General features: G+C 35.3%; 2 protein-coding genes across 13 annotated transcripts in view; one reads left to right on the top strand and one right to left on the bottom strand.

Moving 5' to 3' along the window:
- LOC137239477 (ADAMTS-like protein 3) overlaps positions 1 to 12,786 on the bottom strand; it is a 1,132,820-nt gene that overhangs the window by 111,519 nt on the left and 1,008,515 nt on the right. The window lies entirely within an intron of this gene.
- LOC137239479 (uncharacterized) overlaps positions 1 to 12,786 on the top strand; it is a 105,926-nt gene that overhangs the window by 76,408 nt on the left and 16,732 nt on the right. The window lies entirely within an intron of this gene.

Below are 12,786 nucleotides of genomic sequence, written 5' to 3'. Positions count from 1 at the left end.
GTGGAGAGCAAGGATAACAGCGGCGTACACACAGTTATAGGCTCTGCTGGGAACAAATGGCTTAACAGCAGAGGCAGCTTTTGGTAGCCGGAACTTTAATGATCGTTAAAATATTAATTCCACGTCAAAGACCGGCTATCAATGTTGTGCATAAGTGAGGGGGAATACTAAAATAGCACACAGGAAGAAACAAAGGCAGAACTAGGTAGAAAACGAAACATAAATCGATGAATATATGCAGGGTTTTGCTGGAAAAAAATTGATTTGGAAGCTATGTGAAGGTTTGAAGGATTTCCAGTTTTGGCCGTTATTTGTCCTATATACAAATTTAAAATGTGAACAGCGAAAGAGTTGCTAATAAGGCACTGCTAAAATTCCAATGTTGATAATACAATTCTGTTGAAAGCGCCTGAATATATTCCAAACAATTTTATAAAAACACATAGAGTATACATTTTTACGTAATAACAAAAAAAAAAAAAAAAAATTACAACACTTAGAGACAAATTACACAGCGGGATATTCACATAGCTGAATTGATAAAGGCATCTGCCTTTACACCAGTATGAATGCAGGAGATTTCAAGTAAAATTCAGAAACATGTCCTAGTAGCCATTGCACCACCACCTCTTCTCTATAATAACATGATTTCATTTCAGTTTCCATCGGTAGCCCTCTCCTGTTTCATTCAGGCCAATTTTTTTATGAAGCAGGGGCTTCAAGAAGACCGGCTGAAAAAGATTCACACACTGCATAAGGTGTCCCACACTTTCCATTATCGGGTATGGTGGACTTTGGGAAAACAACTCGATAAAATGAATGACACTACATTGGCTTATTATGGTGGCCTCTAGATACATGGCGCTCTTTGGTTGTTATTAATCCTATTGGGATATTGGGGGCTATGTTCCAGCTAAAGTACTTATCCCTATATGCTTTGGCACATTTATGGATTTAAATTCAAATCCACTACCAAAAGTGGAGCTGAAAAGCCCCCAAAAGATAAGTCTAATTTCGACTTTTCGCATGCCGGGGCCCTTCAGTCCCCCGTATTATGTGGAGATGCGTGATGGCGACTACTTTTATATGGAATATTCAACAATCTTCCAGACATATTAAGTTTTTACAATCATGTACAAAAGCTTTCACGTACATCCCAAAGATTTCGGACCAATCACTATCCCGTGGTCCCTTGTAAAAATACTGACGGACTGATGTAATAATGTACATATATGTGTACAAGGTACATGCTACTTCGTGGGGGGACTGTTGATATTGGAAGCGTTTATCTACTTAATCGTAAAACTGATGGGATTAGAATATGATCTCTCGAACACAAATAAACTCATCACACCGTTTTTTGTCATGCAAGGACTAGTGTTTTACGTACTTTTTTCCAGGAACTGTTAAAAGAGCTCTAATGGCTTAGGATGTTATTAGGCAAACAAGTAAATTTACCAGAAATTACACAACCAATTACACAACCCAAAATTAATTAAGAAGTCTACGCCAGACGAAGAACTTCGTTTTCAATGCATTGATTATAAACGTCCTTTTTATGGTGTAGGGTACTCAAAAGTTTAAGCCTGCGCTGATTATTTCGCAAATCTTGTCGTCCAAAAGATTCTAAACAAACTATGCGATGAAAAATTGGCTTACTCGGCTAACGTGTGTTCCACTGATTGTTAGGCCATCTAAAATATAGTATGTCCATTTTCTGAGGAGATCCAGCGGGCATCATGCATAAAAGCTGAGCATTTGACCAGACTTGAGTTTTTAAATTAAAGGTGGAAGTTTTTATTTATTTGAGTACCAAAGACAAACAATCCATCTTTGACATTATCACTGAATTTAGAATGTTTTAGGTTAGGTAAATAAGGCTCTCCCCCACCTCCCCCCCCCCCCCCCCCCCCTAACAGTCATTAACTTTTCGGTTTTGTACGGCACGAAAAGTGATCTTCGAAGACTGAATACTCAAAGAAGGCGTTGTTTTCCAAATCCTGATACCTGTGGCCATTTGGTAAGCACTAAACACTTCACTTCTAATTTTTGGTAGGTTTGTAGCAGGAGTTTAGACGGTTAAGCGCCAATTAAGTAAGTAAGTTGTAGCAGGAGTGTTTCAAACGCATACTTTTCTACAAGATATTAAATCTCGCGGCAATGCACCAGACGCAGCGAGCAGCACAAGAAGGTGGGAATTGGAGAAGCTCTAAGCACAGTTATTCATTTATTTTATCCTTTTCATATACAGCTCAAGGACATTTTGTCAACAATGGGATTATGGTTTCAACTGTAACTGTAATATACAGCAGCGAAGAGCAAAATATCAGAGGCAATTTTTATCATATTTCATCAACTAAATTCTTCTTTAAAAGTTTTCCATATTTTAAGAAAACATTTCTATAAATTTTGTAATTGAAACTATGCAAACCAAACTCAAACGCAATTTCGAAAAAATTCGAGAAAGTTTGACCAAAATGTCGAAATTTTTATTGGAAGTTCTCAAAACTTTCTTGATTATACAGTTTTGTAGCCCAATCAATTTAAGTCTAACAAAATACATGTGTAAGGGTCTCTGGAAATTCGTTTTGATTTTTGAAAATTTTTTTCCTGAACGGTGTATCAGATTTTCTTCTATATAACAACAACTTTTCAGGCGTAGTATGTGAGCAAATATGAAATGAAATTGTGAAAAATTAATGCGAATTTAAGAAACTTTACAACTTGTACTGGTTTAGACTAAATTTGATTGGGCTTCAAAACTGCATACCCAAAAAAATCAGAGAACACCAAATATGTAGTTCGAAAATTGCGTAAAATTTTCTCGAATTTTTTCGAAAACGTATTTGATTTTAGTTTGCATAATTTCAGCTAGAAAATTTCCTCGAAGCAATTAAAATAAAAAAAAAAAATTTTGATAAAAAATTTGATAAAAATTAACAACGCGTTTTTTTCTGTTCACTGCTGTATCCATTAAGCCTGCCTTTATAAACATTTGGTTCAACCTCAATGGCGACAAACAACTTTGCGTTCAACATTAATCACCGGAAATTGGCAAAAACGCAAATGACATCTGTGACTTTAATATGAGTTATAATAAAGAAAAATAGGAAGAGGAAGAGATAAGCCAGAAGGATATATGAAAATAACAAGGATATTTGTTTAAAGCCAGTAACTGCTTATAAGAAATAATCAAACAAATAACTCAGCATTGCTGTCAATCACAGTAGTCGCTATAATAATAAGAAAGAGCTACAACATATAGATAAGTAGTATAACCAGCAGTGAGGTCAGAACAATAAAAATAAATTATTTAAATGAAATAATAATAACAAGAGTGAGCTTAAACCAGTGATCACCAAAAATTAAGCTGCAACTGTGTTGGTAAGAGTAGTAGTTGATTAACGAGCAACAAGGCAAGGCATACGCACGCATATTTGTTAACTATCACCGCAATAGTGTGTGAAGTGAGCGCGAATATTTCTTTCACTAGCTGACGACCTCTGCTTCAAAGATAGATGATGCCTTCCTGCAAATCATCGGCGTTTTCGCTACCTTCTATTCCTTTAAGACCGGGAACCGAGTATAGACGTATGATCCGGCCTGAGCGAAGTCTTCCCAATGGTTCTTTGCATTCCAGGACACTGCGATGATTTTTGATACGAAAATTATTAAAACTTTCAAGCTCGCTCATTGACGATTTCAAAATGAATAAATATTAACCATATTCAACTTGAAAGCAAAATAATCAAACTAAAACTTACTACATAAACGTTTTCGCTTATTGAAATCGATTCGCAATTTACTGTAACTGATTATTTTATGTAGAATCAGCACATTTTGTTCTTAGAGATAAAAAGTTGAAATTCAGCAAATGGAAAGTTAAGTCCGAAGATATTTTTTTCTCAAAATAAATTATACTATTACTGAATTCACATAAAAGCTTTGCAACGACCTGAGCAGCAGGATTCATAAACGAAATGCTACTTACCCAAGTAAAGCCAAGCAATCAACAGCGCCCTGCTAAGTATTTCCAGTTTTTAATTCCCTGCATGTCCTTGTCGAATTGTTATTTGCGTTGCCCGCAGCAGTACGGGCGACACGCGGGGCATTCATACGTGGCTACAATGTTGCTATTTTAGCGCTTACAGTCCGTCTACACGTAACACGTTCACTCCTGATTCAATCTTTCAAAAGTCTATTTACTTCTTTACTTGAAGATCATAAAAAATATGAAATAAAATAAAAATCAAAAAAAAAAAAAAAACGTAAAAATGATAGAGCATCATGAGTCAACAACAACATTTACAACCATTAAACATTTGTTGAATGTAAATTTGCCTGACCCTGACGATTTTATTTGCCATTCAAAACGCGCTATACAACATTTATAACAAGTAACTGACGCGGCAAATGAATTTGTGGAATAAAAATTTGGTGGAAACATAAAAAAGTCTGCCATACGCTCACCATTTTCTGGCGATTACACCATTACAAGAAGGCGCATTCATTCAAAATTTTAAGGTGGCATGGAAAATAAGTGGTTGGAGCGACAAATGGGTTTCGGTAGGTTTTTCATATTTACTATGGCACCGGATGTTTAATCCAGACTGCTTTAGCAAACTAACTCATGACCGCTGTTTGGTTTATATATGTTGGCGGATATAAATATTTGTTTATGGTTGCTAAATTGCTTCGATATTGATTTTATGAAAATGAAGTAAGCCTTGGAATGCAGGTTGCTCGGTCGAGTGTAGACTTTGCATAAGTTATGCATTTCTCATTCGATTTCATCAAGAGGCATTCGATACATTCACTATATACCATACCACTTTTAAACACAACGCTTACGCTACACTTTCCCTAAACTACAGGAAACGACGAACTACCAGCCGTGCTGTTCAAATACGGAGGCGAAGAGTGAACAAGAATATTCACAACGCTGCCAAAAGTAGCGCTGGAACATGTTTTTGGGTATGGCAATAACCACGAAATTCGTCTAACTGGTCTATAGTGATCAGTGGAGCATAGCGATGAATCAGTGGCATCCGATCTCAACATAAGTAGCTCCATTTCCAGTGAATCTTAAAGCCCAGAGCTTGTACTTAGTCCACTGAAGTTACTGTGACAATGTGATAGCCACACTGAGTCTTGAGTGCTTGCCTCGAATGTATAATGAATGAAGGAATTAAAGATGTTGCTAGACTACGTTAAGCGTTGAAGTGTTGACGTTAGGCCATGACTTGACATTTCATATGAATTGATGTATATATTTTCCTATTCTTAAACACACGTGTCATAATCGAGTCTAGCAAGCATCTCTCAAAACCTTCGAACCATGACTCTTGAATGCCTTAAATCACAGTAAATGGGATTCGACGCCCAAAAGGTTGTGACTACTCAGCAAATGCTGCAGACTTCCATAAATAGAAACACATTTATTTTTGTTGCAAGAGGCAGTGAGGCGCAAATACGTACATACGTATGCCGTTTTACACCCACACGTGCGAATATACTCACAAAAGTCCGACCAAGTACCAAAATATACTTAAAACACTTTGACTCATTTACAATTCCTTAATTATTTATTTATGAGTTGAAACCAGGCATGCTTAACGAACGAAACTATATCATTTCGTTACGATAATCAACGTTAATAAACGCTACGAAGTCACTTCGTTTCGTTTATTAACGTTAAGATCGTCAAATTAACGTTAATTTGGCGTTCTTAACGTTAATAAACGAAACGAAATGACTTCGTTTCGTTTATTAACGTTGATTATCGTAACGAAATGGTATCGTTTCGTTCGTTAAGCATGCCTGGTTGAAACACTTTCAATAACTCATTTTACATGATGTAGCAAATGACAGTTGTCGGCATAGTGAAGAAGGCAATATGACGTGCAGCAAAAGTCAATAAAATTAGAAAGTAGAGAAATATGCAGAATGTAAAATAATTGAGAGCAGACGGAGCGGTGGAGCGAAAGCAGCGGTAAGAATGACAGTTCAACCTAGCATGACAGGTAGAAGAAGAAAAAGCAAAACAACGTTAGTAAAAAGTGGAAGATTAAAGTATGTTAAAGAAATATAGCAAATCCAAATAACATGGAAGACTAAAGGATAGAAATTATCTCCAATATAACTCAGAAAAGACTCAGTTAAAGAGTCATAATCACTACAAATTCTACGAACTCAGAGTCCTTTCGGATTAATTTTTATAACTTATTTAGTGCACCTTCAAAGGTTGAGTTCTTGCGTATTAAGAACTCTAAATATTACTTATTAATGTAGTCTTTGTTCCAAAAATGAAAATGTTAAGGCTCCGAGTGAAGCCGGTTGCCTTATTTGTGGAAGATGCGAAATGAAGCAAAAAGGAGACTGGCATATGACTCTAAAAATATGATTCTTGATTTCGAAGAGATTTTAGTTAAGCTTTATGAAAACGAATCAATGGAGGAACCCCTCTAGCAACATTCTAGGCAGTTAAATGTTGTGGAAGCTCAATGTGTAGGAAATGCTGAACGACGTGTTTAACTCATACACCGATATTTGAAACTAATGGGATTGATAGGGTCTAAGGTATAATCTGCTGATCCGGAAATAAAGAGATCCTCCAAGGCTGGCAGATAATTGTAGTTTATCTGAGGCGGAAGGCTACCATGGCCAATGCAGTAGATATAATAGACTAAAACGGCAGAGTAAACTTTTATACTTACAGCCAAGAGGCAACTGGTATGTTAAGGTGTAAGCAGTTCCCAGAAAGAATAGGAAAAGGGAGAAACTAGCGTCTTTATTTGGTACATGAACAGTCGGAGAAACAACCCAGTACGTTCAGGTATTATCACATTCTGGAATCAGCCTAACAGCCTTCGGAATGATTTTTTTGTTTCTCCCGAGCGCTCAAACGCCATCCTCGAAACTTGTAATGTAGAGGTCCCAATCAGATTGGAATGTGGAGAAGGGTTACATATGAGTCACCAAGCAGGATAGTAATTCCACTAAGCGAAAGATTGCTTAGTTTTTGTTTGATTACGTTATACTATCGTGGCGAATATTAGCATTTCGATGCATAACTAAATAAATGCAAAACAACAGCAGAGTAAGCAACCACTCATATGTAAACAGCGAAGAGATTATTTCACATACACACATCCAATCGTCACCTAAGAAGTTATTACCCACACATATAAACGCATATAACTAAAAGACAAACTGGAATATCAGATGCAGAAATGAATGAATGTTCGTGAAAAGTCTAGAACCTTGGAGAAATATTCGAACGGGGCAAGAGAGAGTATAAAAGCAGCGCAAGCTGAGGGCTAATGAATCAGTTTGATTTTAACATGCTATTAGTGAAGTCCGCGAGTAATTTAATTGTGAAGTACTACTGCAGTACAGTTGTAAATAAAGATTATTTTGCATTACTGAATATATAAGTTATTTATTCGACAGTTCAGCGATTCGAACGATAATAGAAGGTGAAATTAAAAATTCTTAAAATTCCCAAAACTATGTTATTTCATGTCACTTATGTAGTGTTTCGTTGTGTAATCTTATTGTATGTTGTTTTGTTACGTGATGTTATGCGATGTTACATTATATTTACCATCCATTATGGTTTAGTTTGGTACGAACTGTTATGTCATGTTTTTTTATGTTATTCTATGCTTTTTGTGTTGCGTTGTTTGCATTATCTGATTACATTATGTTGTGTTATGTGATGTTGTGTTATGTTATGTAATATTATGCTATGTTATGTAATATTATGCTATGTTATGTTGAAATTGCAAGCCTAACTTTTTGTATATTTGGATTTTTCTATGAGTTATTGTCATTGTGCAATCTACAACTATACCGAAGGTAAATCACAAACCACCATCGACCCAATTATTCGCCTGTAAATATGCAATAAATATCTGAAAGGGTAAAAAGCTTTAACCGATTTAACAGTCTATGCATGTCTTATTTGACGAGGGACGAATTACGACAAATATTTGCGTACATATGCTTTTGGAACAAAAAGAAAAAAAAAAAAAACAAAAAAGTTCAAAACACGAGTTTTCTTATTGTTGGGTCGCTGCTTCATGTCCCTTGTAACATAAACGCGTGTGCGAGTGCCACTTCGGACGATTTGTCTACCTGTTCATCTATTAATGTTTGTCTGTATGTATGTTTGTTTCAATGTTGGATTGTTTTGTGTTGTCTTTCATTCCGCTTGACTGACAGTACTTTGTCATAAATTTTCCAACAATTTCACTTGAATTTGGTTGGAATTCAAATGGTATTGAGGCTCATCAGGAGGGAGTGTATTGTTACATCTGTTTATACATTTACACTTATCCATTTATACCGTTGGGAAAATATAGGAATAGGTAAATCTATATATTTAGGTATGACTATACACTTTGATCAATATTTTTGGTTATATAAAATTAGAACGAATTTTGGGAAATTTTGATTATTTTGCATCTTCTGATATCGTTCGAATCGCTGAACGGTGGAATAAATAACACAAATATTCAATATAGCAAAATCTTTATTTACAACTCTACTGTAGTAGTAGTATTTCACAATTACAATACTCGCGTACTTCACTAATAAAAATAAATTAATGTAAGGCGCGATTTCACCAAGCACTGCAAAAACATTTATACGTGTGACTCACTCAACGCAACAAAAAAATATCTACTGACTACCTTAAATACGCAATCATTTGGGCGGGTGGCTTGGAATCACGTCCTTTCCAACCTCCATTCTTATCACCAGCTCCAGAAATTTTGCGCGGCTGGCTTGGAATCAAGTTCTTTCCAACTTCCTACACACCGCAGTCCTACTTAATGTGTGTTAAATATACATCAGCTGCTCGAAATCCGTCCATTCCGACAGTACTAATAACACTGGTGTACAGCCAAAATGCACCAGAGACGCCATTATGAAATTCCTATGTAAAATCACCCCCTGATTCCGAAAATCAAGGTTGTTTTTAATTATATGGTAACGTTTTTGAGATATTTACGAATAACCGTTTTTCAAAAAAAAAAAAAAAATAATAATTGGGTCCACTTAATCATATATATCTCAAGAACGAATTGAGCAATTCCAAAACGGTTTGAAGCTTTTAAAAGGTAATAAAATTTGCTATTCCCTAAGCCCTGCAGATTCAAAGATAACGAACAATCATCACGGATTTTTTAAATTTTTTTTTGTAAAAATATAAAATAATTTGTATTTTGCGAGGAAGGATCTCGAAAACTTTTTATTTTTTTGCAGATTTTTTTTTCTCTCTAAGCTCTGTTTTATTACAAAAAAAAAATAAGCTTTCATTCAACAAAATCGATGAACTAATACATATGATTCTGTCTAACTCTATGATCTTATTTTATAATTGAAAAAGTTATGTGTCTTGGTTTGACGCTTATTTAGATTAGAATTGGTTTCTCTTATAAGAAACCAACAGTAGTCACCCATCATAGCGACATCCCAGAATCCTTGCTACCGACTTTCAATCATTTTCATTTGCTGGTGAAACCTTTCACCATACTCCTGCCTTTCGTCGGCAAGATTTTTCGGGAAAAAATTTAAATGGGAGTGTAGAAAATGAAATATTAAAGACATATTTACTCCTGAAAGAAAATAAAAAACTATATTAGATAAATACATAAGTGACATATTAGTATATAAATTTCTTAGGTTGGATTTATCTTTCCATTCAGAACAAAGTTTTTGTTTACATTTTCCTCGTTCTTGTTTGTTCGGAACTGGACGATGAATTCGGATTTAGGGCTATATATTCTCATGTAAATTTAAAAATTTTCATACAAATTTTTTGTTTATCGGGCGGATAGGCTTTAAAGTTAACTCAGAAAACGGTCTTAAATATGTTTTTTTATTCACCTATTGCCTCATAGTTTTTGATTAGGTCGTTCACTATCAGCTCGTAGTTAGGACTTTTGTGTTTGCCTAAAAAGAAGTAACGACCCTTTCAAAAGAATCCCACGCTGCTGCCTCCACTGGTAACAATAGATCTTTGAAATGGTTATTGGTCACCATTTCCTTATTTGCGGTTCCACAAAAATCCCTTCCTTTATTTTTGCTTCTGAAATCTCTGGAAAGATTGTCTTCAAATGATGAAAAGCTTCGCCTTCTTTGTCCAAAGCCTTGACAAAGTTTTTGATAAGGCCGAGCTTGATGTGGAGCGGAGGTAGAATTATTTATTCCTTCTTTAAAAATTGGGCGTATTTTATATTATCAACCCCAACTTGAAACTCGATTCGTTTTGGCCAATCCTTTATGACGTCTTGACGAGCTCGGCTATCCCATTTGCATAGAAAGCAACAGTATTTTGTGTATCCACTTTGTATCCACCACAGAGCATTCCAACGCCTTTAAGATCGGCACATATTTTCCAATCATGTTCTTCGTATTTGATTAATTTGTCAATTTTTGCATTATCTTATGCGTTCCCTTCGTATTTACTGCATGTGCGATCGGGATAGATGGCTTTTGGTTGCCAATACGCAATAATTCGGCCTTTAAACTAAATTTATTGCCGTCTATGAACAATCACCACTCTTTTGAATCATATGGTTCACCAAACTGTTTGAATAGACCAGCAATGTCTCTGCAGTAAGAAACACTGTCCTCCTTCGTATAGTACTTGGAAAATTGTTCGTGACCAGTTCTATAATATGTTACCTTAACATCGGATGAAACAAATTTAAATTGTTGCATACGAGAGGCGTGTAGTTCGGCCTTTTCCTTTGACAATTCCAAATCCCTTATCCAATCATTGAGTTGTGCTTGTGACAAAAAGTTCCTTTCGTTTTCCATTTGAAATCCAGTACAACATGATGCCGCGTAATCAGGTACTGCTGTTGACAATGAAACTGGAGCCGGAAGTAAAGTTAAATTTGATTCTGGCAATGTAGCTTCCGTTGAATTTAGTTCTGGTAATGACACTGTAGATACGCTCGCATAGGTTACTTTTCTTGACTTTCCAACCCCAAGTACTTTTGTAGTACAAATATAGCAGTCCGTTGAATGGCAAGTTGGTTCCCTCCACTTCATTGGTGTAATATATTTCACATGTCGCCTAAATAGATAGTTTCAGAAATTAGTCAGCTATGCATTAAAAGGGAGCAAATTCCTTATTTTTACAACGCACCTTTTTGTTCCGGTTTCCGAAAAAATCAATTCGACTCGACATGTGGTGCACACAGTATTCGGTGTCCATGGTTTTTCATTGTTTTAGGCTCAATTCCAAAACACTTATAGTATGTAACTTTCAAAGGATTTGAAAACACACGTCGCATTCTTTTAACGATAAATTGACCGCAGATGAAACAGAACATACCTGGATCATTTGTACACTCAAGCTGTCCCGCCTTTTTATGCGTATTATATTTTTAAGTAAATGACGGGTTATAAACGTCAATTATAAACTGAACAGTATCGGGCGAGCCTTGCAGATATTATGAAGGAACAAGGCGCATGTACTATTATTTATACTTAGATCAAGTAAAAATTCAAGCCTACCTAGACAAATAGGTTCCCTAGTTCTACAAAGAAAAAACTACCTGCCTTAAAAATATGCTCTTGCTTGAAATGCACCTTGGTTTGAGAATACGACACTAACAGTTTTTTGTATCTAATAACCCTTCGAAAATATACCTGCTAACTAACTGATATACGAATACTAACACATATGTATGTATGTACCAGTAGGGTACTTAAGGGCGAATTAATGGTGACTTATAACCATAAAGCCATAACCAGATAAAACAGCTGATCACACGTACCTTATGGAAATCAATGTAATCGAGTTAGCGTTATGGTATGGTACCATTAATCGATTACATTGATTTCCATAAGATAGGTTCGATCAGCTGTTTTATCTGGTTATGGCTTTATGGTTATAAGTCACCATTAATTCGCCCTTTAAGTATTAAATGGATATATTTACTTGAATGCTTATAACTTATGTATTAGTCCATCGATTTTGTTGTACGAAAGCTTATTTTTTTGTAATAAAACAGAGCTTAGAGAAAAAAAATCTTCAAAAAAATTAAGTTTTCGAAACCCATTCTCGCAAAGTACAAATTTTTTCATATTTTTACAAAAAAAATTGAAAAAAAGCAGTAATGATTGCTCGTTACCTTTGAATATGCAGGGCCTAACAAAAAGTGTTGTATGCACAGTTTATAGCAAATTTTATTACCTTTTAAAAGCTTCAAACCGTTTTGGAATTGCTCAATTCGTTCTTGAGATATTTATGATTAAGTGGACCCAATTTTTTTTTGTTGAAAAACGGTAATTCGTATATATCTCAAAAACGTTACCATAGAATTAAAAATAACCTTGGTTTTCGGAATCAGGGGGTGATTTTACATAGGAATTTTATAATGGCGCCTCTGGTGCAGAAAAAAAATTGGAATTTGTGATCCAGTGTAATCAATTCCCGTTGCTGGGCATCACAGCCCATTCCGACAACTGATTTAATAATATAATACATATTTTATAATATAAATTTTACTTTGTATACTCCTGTAATTTATCTGTAATCCGTAACTATATTTAGCCTGATTAATTTTTAAATTTGTAGACTAATATATAAACAAATAAATAACCTTTGAAGAGATTTTGGCCCGAGCTTCTCTTCCAATTTGAGTTGTGCTTCTTTTTATTTTTCCTACAAATTGGCGGGACGGAATCTTCTTGTTTCATGCTGGCACCGAACGAAACAGCGAGACTAATCACAGGAGGAAATACTTCTCATCAAGGAGAGAG

The sequence above is a fragment of the Eurosta solidaginis genome, chromosome 2 (genome assembly GCF_040869045.1).
Source record: "Eurosta solidaginis isolate ZX-2024a chromosome 2, ASM4086904v1, whole genome shotgun sequence".
Classification (NCBI taxonomy): Eukaryota; Metazoa; Arthropoda; class Insecta; order Diptera; family Tephritidae; genus Eurosta; species Eurosta solidaginis.
This window is presented reverse-complemented; position numbering and strand designations above follow the sequence as displayed.